Source organism: Poeciliopsis prolifica, unplaced genomic scaffold (genome assembly GCF_027474105.1).
Source record: "Poeciliopsis prolifica strain line A6 unplaced genomic scaffold, Auburn_PproV2 SCAFFOLD157, whole genome shotgun sequence".
NCBI classification, from domain to species: Eukaryota; Metazoa; Chordata; class Actinopteri; order Cyprinodontiformes; family Poeciliidae; genus Poeciliopsis; species Poeciliopsis prolifica.
The window spans coordinates 25481-33226 of NW_026562532.1; the positions used below are offsets into that span (position 1 = coordinate 25481).

General features: G+C 34.7%; 1 long non-coding RNA gene across 1 annotated transcript; it reads right to left on the reverse strand.

Annotated features, from left to right (window-relative positions):
• Positions 1-4738: 4738 nt before the first annotated feature.
• Positions 4739-6191, reverse strand: LOC129356128 (uncharacterized). Its single transcript, XR_008605370.1, has 3 exons — positions 5882-6191; positions 5189-5317; positions 4739-4792 (listed from the first exon to the last, which is right to left on the reverse strand). It is a non-coding gene; the product is annotated as an uncharacterized LOC129356128 (long non-coding RNA).
• Between the last annotated feature and the right edge of the window lie 1555 nt (positions 6192-7746).

Sequence of the window (7746 nt, forward strand, 5' to 3'; positions counted from 1 at the left end):
AATTAAACTGATTATAATAAAAAAATGCAAGCAAAAATAAAAAGTTTTATTGTACATATCAGATGCATCTCATCAAGCATATTCTTAAAAACCGCAGTAAGAAGTTCAGTCTGTGTGTTTCTCGTTAAATCAGTCTGTCCCGAGGCGTCCTTAAATGCATCACTTGGTGCTGTCAGATCTCTGGACTGTAGTGATGGGCAGATGAGGCCTCATTGGGTGTGTGGCACATTTCCCAAACTGTGTTGCTGACTCACTCAATGGCGACATCTGCTGGATTTAAAAGTAATTGCAGGCAACATCAATAAAGACTGGAAACAGACTGAACAAGGTTCATTCATACATTTTTATAGAAACATCAGCTGCGTCAACATCTTTGGGCCAATCGCCAAGAAAACAAAACAAAAAAAAAAAAAACTGACTTGTATGTTTTATTATTTTTTTTAACTGTTTACAAATTAGCCAAGATGAATGCTGCAGTTTCTTCCTTCTGACGTATTTCTATCTTTAAAAAATGAAAGTGCAATTCGATCATACATAAATTCATCAAATCAGACAACATTCCTTCATCGGAGAAGCGACACATTAATAGTTTCTGGTCCTTTTTATGAAACTTGAATATAATACGATTATTCACTTTAAAGCATTTTCATTTTGCCCAAAAGCTTTAGGGAATTTTCTCTTGCTTTTGCTGGTCCATATTGGCTGTATGGATTTTCCTTCTTGACCTCAAACCGGTTTAAAAAAGTAAATATAGTTGCGTAAAGCGTAATATAGTAAGAGGTTCAAGATGGACAATTTGAACCTTTTTGGTATTAAAAATGATTTTTTTAGGACGACATTTAGTGCAATTTTATACAACAACGTGATGTTGTATAATCACGTTGTTGTATACATTTAATCCACAATAGAAATAAAAGTTAATCCATGTAAACTAATTAAAGTATTCTTCAGAAAGAAATTGGAATAACCCGACAGAAGAATGATCAATAGTGGAAACGAGAACGGAATAATAATTGATCTTATTCTCCGTGATAAGATCGAAATGATCAAACGGAAGAAAAACTTCCTCTTCCTCGATTGATCATAGTTTTCACTGACAAGCCAAACAACACAAACTATCTCCATCCAACAAAACCCACCAACATGTCAATACATTTTCTGTTCAAAATACAATTTGGCGCCTTCACAACCAAACGACACAGGAATTGTATCGGTCACGTGGTTTTCCTTAAAGAGATACGCGCACCGACACGGGCTTCGCCTTGTTTGCTCGGCGCATGCGCGGAGGTTTCAGTGTCATCAGACTCATCACTATGAACCTGCTTCTTAGTACAAGGACAGAAAATACAAGGTTTTGTAAGCCTTAAGTTTTTCTTTCAGTATTATCAGTGCTGAAAATGAGAAAAATAAATAGCACAGAAAATGCGGCCAACATGAAGAAAAAAAAGCCGTTACGATTCCTCTACTTCACAAACTATAGGTGCATCAACTGGTCATTATACAAAAGAAAAAAGAATTGGGAGGGAAATGCAGCTTATTTGGCATCTGAAGAGGGAGAGATTTTTTAGTAAACTTGATGTTTAATGGGAGAAGTGAAACATGTGCATCTATTGGTGGAGATGAACAAACTCAGGCAAATCGGCTACCGACTTTGTTGCAGTCGATCAGTAGGTTGGGTCTAAACATTTGTTTCTCTCTCTCACTTTTTGTAACGAGTAACTAAACAACACATTGAAAATGAAGCGGAGCAATTAAGTTCTGAAATGTAGTGAAGTAAAAGTGAAAGTTATCAAAAATTTTCATATGAAAGTTACTTTGTTTCTATACAACACTGATAACAATGTTTAAATAATAAATTAGAGCTCTAATTTACTATTTCCATAAAACATTAAATATGGCTTGTACTTTTAAGGTTCTGTTTCAAGTCCAGTTGAATCCAAAATGCTTCACTCTGCATTCAGTCATTCATCCATTCATACTCATCCATTCATACACTGATGGTGACCAATACTGGATAACAGCCTCTGCTGCCCTGCAGCAATTTGGCAGCAGCTGCTGTGGGTTGATGCCACTGGCAGGTAAGGCAGGTGAAGTGCCTTGCTCAAAGACACTGAGAAAGAGGCAGATTTGAACCAGCAACAGGATAATTTCAGGACAAACTCCTAACACTGTTGTCACCACTGGTTTCTCTAAACATGAAGTGAAACGGAATAAATTCATCTGAGTTACAGAAAAACAGATCATTGTTTCTGGTTATAGAACAGAAATGATTTAAAACATGAATCTGAAGATATTCAATAAACGACTCAAAGTCATTATTAAAATATGTCAAACAAAACAAGTTCAAACAAAAATGTTCTTTGTCAAAAAGTTTGGTTTCTTCTTCTCATTTTCTTCCTAAACCAAAACATCAATATTATCATTAGAACCATTAAAGTTACTATCAGTCCCACAGTGATGATGATGATGATGATGATGATGATGCTCCTTCCTCGTCTCTCTGGTTCTGGTCTCCTTTTCTATGTATAGCAGAAAGATTATGTTTGAATGATGAATGTTAAAAAGCATCAACATCTCAGATGTTTTTCATTCAAACTAAATAAATTCTAAAATTTCACTTTAAAAATTGATGACTGTCATAAAATGGAGGAATGAGGTAAATAATGTGGGTGAGAGGTTCAGTCTTTCTCATTTCAGAGGTAACAAGGACCGGCTTTGATCATCTCTAAACTTAAATGTTTTTAGGAGAATTTAAAGTTTTATCAAAATGCAGAGGTTCTTATCCACCCATTAGTGTCTTCATGCATCGTTACTGCAATGCTCTGCTTTCTGGTTACTGAGGAAAAGTTTTATGGATCTGCAGAAGGTTCAAAACGTGGCTGCTTGCATTTTACCAAAACCAGGAAATATGCTCACATTTCTACTTCTGTAATCTTTTCACCGGTTGCTTCAGGTTCAAACAGACTTTAACGTTTTGCTGCTCATTTATAAGACTGAAAGTTTTCTGATCTTCTGCAGCTTTATGTCCTACTGCATGTCCTCCCATCTTAAGACACTGACCTTTTAAAAAGTCCTAAAACCAGAGGAAAACATCTGGAGAGAATGTTTTTTCCTTTTGTGCCTCATCATCATGTCTGCTTTCAAGACATCAGACAATCATGTTTTTGAATGATTCTAAGTTAAAGTCACATTTGTTCCCTCTGATTTATGTGTATTAATTTTATACTATATTTTTTAAACTGTTTAATCTGATTTGTTTTGATCTCCTTATTGTTTAACACTTTGAATAATGTTGTCATAATAACTTGTTGTATAAAGTTTGACTTTTTACATATTTAATGTGACAACAGCAGTTTAATAGAGTCTCGGACAAACGAACAACTTACAACTAGAAGTTTTTTTAAAATTTAAAAACTACCAGCAAGTCATAATAAAATACATAAATATGGGTTATTCATGTAATAAGAGCATTAATAAGATTTATTGACAGAAATTAATTAAAAACCTTTTGAAGGCTCAAGCTGGGGATCAAATTGTCAACTTTTGCATGAATTAAAAAAAACTTTTCAAGACAAATAATTTATCAAAAGCTGAGAAAGAAACTGAACTACAGAAACATCTTTGGACTTAAGATGTTCTTTAACTTACATGATTCTTGCATCTTTTATTTCAATCTATAAAAATATTATTAATATGAACGGCTTCCTTCTGGGTTTATATATTATTATTCACAGTTATAAACATGTAACAGTTTTCATACCATCAATGGTTTAAGACACTTTAGATCAGGCTGGAAGATTCAGACTCTTTGGTTTTGTTTTCCTTGATCCTGTAAAGATTTTCCTTCAGCTCCATCGTCTGGATTGACATTTTCTCTGCGATCTATAAAACACAAAACATTTTATTAAGAACATCATCTGATTGTTTGATTTCCCAAAGTTACAATATTATTAAGATGACCTGAATAAAAACAGAATTCTGTCATTTTTAGTTTTTATAAATAAAATTATCATCAATCAGCAAAAAATAAATAAAGTAAAGCATTAAAGTTTTGACTTTTTCTAAAATTATTTTTCTCTTATTTGTTTCCAGATGTTTGTTGACAAAAATAAAACAATCCAGAAACCAAAGCATATTACAATAAAATGTAAACATGGTCATATTAAACTGAATATTTAATGTATATTCAGATGTCAGATTAAAAGAATATAACTTTAATGAAGGCAGAAGAAATGTCTCTCATTAAGCTCTAATTATAATCTTAAACATGATTTATTAGCTATCAGCTTCTCTGTTGAAGAAAACACAACAAAGAAGAGAAAATCTGAGTTATGTGCAGTAAATAATAGTTTAATTTGTAGCATTTTATGAATGAATGTTGTTGTTTTCTGGCTGTTTCTCTTTAGTGCGTCTGGATCCACAGGTTGGACCCTCTGGTCTAAACCTTCATATCCTGTTCAGGTCAGTGGGAATACTGGTGAGCCATGATGAACCCAGTCAGGTCACCAGTTCATTGCTGCTACATCAATGATCTAATATCTAGTCAGTCACATTCAGTCACTAACAAGGAAGTTCAGCTTCCTGGTTTGATGCTCAGCTGTGATGTTCAGTGACTGCAGCAACACAAACACATTCATACATCTATATGAAGTAACTGCTTAGTTTATCACTGAGCAGGAAAATAAAACAGGAAATAATTAACAGAAGTTATTAATCTGGAATTGATCCATTTCCATACCTTCATCATTTCTCTCTGGTTCATGTTGAGAGTTTTTCCTCCAGCATGGAAAAACTGTAAACAGTGAATATTTATGTTAACACACAATATAAATGAGGCGACAATATTTAATTCTCCTTATCAGTTTTTGACTGGTAGAAATAATAATCAACCTGATCAGGCAGAAAGGCTACAATAAACAATAAAGACCAAAAGAGAAAAAAGGAAACTAATAATGGTTTAGTTTCTTGTTTTCTTTTCTTTTCTCATCAAAGATCAATAGATATTGATAAATATGTGAAACTTTTCTTATTCATGTTTATCAAGAGTTTTACTTCTATTTAGCTTCAGATCAGTTTTTGCAAATGAAAATAAATTGGTATTTTCTATCAATTGGAAATATGCATGTATGGAGATAATCATTAATTTAACAAAATCCTGCATGACTTAAAAAGACAAAGACTGACTTACTTTGTTCACCTCTGTAGTGACGTAGAACACGCTGGATTTGAGATCGCTTGATTATGATGACGACGATGATGATGACGGTGAAGAAGAAGATGAGTGCAACAACAACACCAACAAAAACTCTAGGAGGTCCTGAGGCAAAAAAGAAAAACGTGTTTTTAACAATCCGCTTTTGAATATTTTGAATTAGATTTTTTCTCTTTTTGTTTTATTAATGAGATCAAAGTTGTGAATAAACAGTCACCTCATCATTCAGGTGTCACAGTTACTGCATCACACACACACACACACACACACACGCACGCACGCACGCACACACACACGCGCGCACACACACACACACACGCACGCACGCACGCGCGCGCACACACACACACACACGCACGCACGCACGCACGCACAGACACACACACACACACACACACACACACACACACACACACACAGGTCTTCAGGTTTTATCTTCCCAGCTGAACATCAACATGTTTTAACAGGAAAAGCCTGAAGATGAATATTCAACCCAATGAGCCTCAATGGCTGCAGGTAACAAAGAAAATCTGAAACTGAGTCAGAGGGCCACTAACCACTGGTTACCTAGTTAAACATTTTCATCTGTTCAAGAATTACATTAAGTGTTAAAGACATAAAAATATTTATCTGGTTTGTCTTAAATTATCTTAACTTTATAAAACTCACCAAGTATTAGAGTAACGTTTCCCTTCCTGGCTTGACTTTGCAGTTTGGGAACAAAGCAAATATAATTCCCTTCATCCTCCTTGGTGACTTTGGTCAATTTGAGGGAAATGTTGCCATTTATAAACTCATCAGGGAACATGAAGGTTCGGTCACGGTACTTGGATCTGAAGCTCCATCATCTTTAGTTTGGTTGTGTTGAACATGGATTATTTCATCCTTGAATCTCCATTCGATTGTAAATGTGGTCAAATCAAATGGAGGCTCCAGATGACATGGCAGAATGACGTCGTCTCCAACCTTTGCATGAACAACCACTGGAAATAGAAGAATAAACAAAGATAATGATAAATCAACACTAATATTCCTGTTTGTTGTTCAGATAACATTCATATATATTCTCCTGTAGGATCTTTACAATTGTGAAACAATGAATCTATCCCATTAATAGAGGTTTTTTCAAAATAAATGTTTTTTTTTATTTGTTTATAATGTAAATCTACTAATTTTTTATTTACTTCTGTAAAATTACTGATGTTTAACTCAAGAAAAATAAAACCAGATATTTTACTGGAGAAAATAGTTAGGACTCCCTTTAACAGTCTTTTAGTTGATTTGGTTTTACTTTATTGAAAACTCACCAAACTTGGCAGACGCATCAAACCTTCAGGAAATTTACATATTTTAAGATTGTCACAAAAATCCCAACAGAAACGGTGCAAGAGCGCCACCTAATGTTGCTGCTTTCAATATGTTCAGAAACCCATGACTTGGTCAAGAGTCGAGGTGATTTCCAGTAACATTGTGATCTTAATTTATTTTATTCTTTACTGAAGAAATCCAGCTACTTCTAATTGTTATGTCTGTAGAGAAACTGTCTGTCCATGGGGGGAAACTTTGCATCAGTTCAGGACATGAATGAATATCATCAGATTCAGATTATAATAACTGCAGCAGGTCACTAAACCAAACCAGCCTGGACTGGAGGCTCTGATGCACAGCAGGTTTTGATGCCACTACATTTTATTTGTTGGGAAACATTGAATGAAATGTATCATCTGCTGTTTATTGTCTTCCAGCTGAGCATTTGGTTGTGGAGCGATATTTGCTTACAGATGAACATAGAAAGTGCTGCATGTTTTGCTCTCAGCAGAAAATCCACTGAACCCTTTACTTTCATCATCCTGTGGAAATGTGTTGTTACATCAGTCCAGTCCTTTACATGGCCGTACTCAGGATGAATCTAAAGGGGCCAGTGGCCCCATAGACTGGAACTGGCCCAAGTATTGAAGATACTAAATATGTTTCTACTGATGATATAAGCTGGCACAGAAACTGTAGATAATTTATCCCTTGTACCAATTTAAGTTTTACCTTCAGAGTTTCACTTTAATAATAAAATAAAATTAAGATGTTGCACTTTTGGCTTCAGCAGAATTATGATAGAATCAGTTTTCATCTATTAGATCAGCTGAATTCACAACTCTATGCTGAGGTCGACCTTCTGACCTCTAGAGCTTAGAAATGTGATCAAACTGGAGCTTTAATAAAAAGAAGCTAAAACATTTCACTAATAAATAGTTTCCATTAATTCTCAAAAAAAAAACCTACAAAGTTAAAAGAAAGTAAAAAAAAAAAAACACACTAATAAATAACTCACCAAAGACATTAAGTCGACAGAATGCATGTTTGAATCCATCTTCTTTTTCACATCGATCGATACCGACCAGAGTCTTCAGTCCTCAGTCTGGACACATGGAGTCTGATTCGTCCTTCTCTGAGGACGTCTTTGTTGCTCTGGACTCGTCCTGAAAACTGATCATCCTGAGACTCTGGAATCTCAACTCCTTCATGAACCTGATAGAGAA